Raw genomic sequence first — 1,476 nt, forward strand, 5'->3', positions numbered from 1 at the left:
TTTTCTAATGCATATTACTTAATACCAGCAATGCACTTGGGTCTTCCCTTCCACATTATTCTAGATCTCAAAGGAGTACCTGATATTTATTTCTTTTCTTTTCTTTTTCTTTTGATAAGTGAGGCTTATCAGCACTTAGTATATCCATCAGATTTACTAACATCAAAACTTAACAGATAAGAAGCACTATTCTAGTTTTTGACTTATTAATAAGATACACAAAGTAAACTTTAACTAATCTCAATATCAGAATTTGCTTGTGTCAAAAGATTTCCACATAAACAATTACTTCAAACATGGGATCTTTAGTATGTTAAAGACTACTAGGTCAGCATCTAGCACAATTATCCTCATTGGATCGAATAGTCACAGAAACATCCATATCATTATCAGAGTTTAGAAATTCACATCAAACAACAATCATCACTTAAGCAAATTTCAATTTAAGCACATAATACACAAAGATAGTAATATCTATAAATATTGATCATAAAGTCTGATGTATCAGAACATAAACTAGGCGGATTTAGAGAAAGAACCTGAAACCATTCCAAGTTCATTTACCAATCTTGTAAAAGTAGCTTCACACAGTGGTTTTGTGAAGATATCTGCTAGTTGTTGATATGTTGGAACAAAATGCAATTCTACTATACCTTCATCCACATGTTCCCTTATGAAGTGGTACCTAATGCTGATGTGCTTTGTCATTCAGTGTTGAACTGGATTACCTGTCATAGCAATAACACTTTGATTATCACATTAAATAGAGATTTTAGAAAATTCTAACCCATAATTCAGTAACTGATTCTTCATCCAAAGTATCTGTGCACAACAGCTTCCTGCAGCAATGTATTCTGCTTCTGCAGTTAATGTGGAAATTGACTTCTGTTTCTTGCTAAACCAAGAAACCAATCTGCCTTCAAGAAATTGGCAGCTTCCAATTGTGCGTTTCCTGTCAATTTTACATCCTTCAAAATCTGCATCTGAGTAACCTATTAGCTTAAAGTCTGATTCTCTAGAATACCACAATCCCAGATCAGTTGTACCCTTAAGGTACTTGAAAATTCTTTTCACAGCTGTTAAGTGAGGTTCTCTTGGATCTGCTTGAAATCTTGCATAAAGACAGGTAGCATACATGATATCAGGTCTACTTGTAGTTAGATAGAGTAGTTAGCCAATCATACCTCTGTAATCAGTAATATCTACTGATGTACCAGTATCCTTATCCAATTTTGTTGTAGTGGTCATAGGAGTGGATGCACTTGAACAATCTTGCATTCCAAATTTCTTCAGCAAGTTTCTGGTGTACTTGGTTTGACAAATAAAAGTGCCTTCCTCATACTGCTTGACTTGAAGGCCCAGAAAATAGCTAAGTTCCCCCATCATACTCATTTGATATCTTGACTGCATTAGCTTGGCAAACTTCTTACAAAGTCTGTCATTTGTAGAACCAAAAATGATATTATCAACATATAT

Source organism: Apium graveolens, chromosome 8 (assembly GCF_009905375.1).
Source record: "Apium graveolens cultivar Ventura chromosome 8, ASM990537v1, whole genome shotgun sequence".
Taxonomy (NCBI): Eukaryota; Viridiplantae; Streptophyta; class Magnoliopsida; order Apiales; family Apiaceae; genus Apium; species Apium graveolens.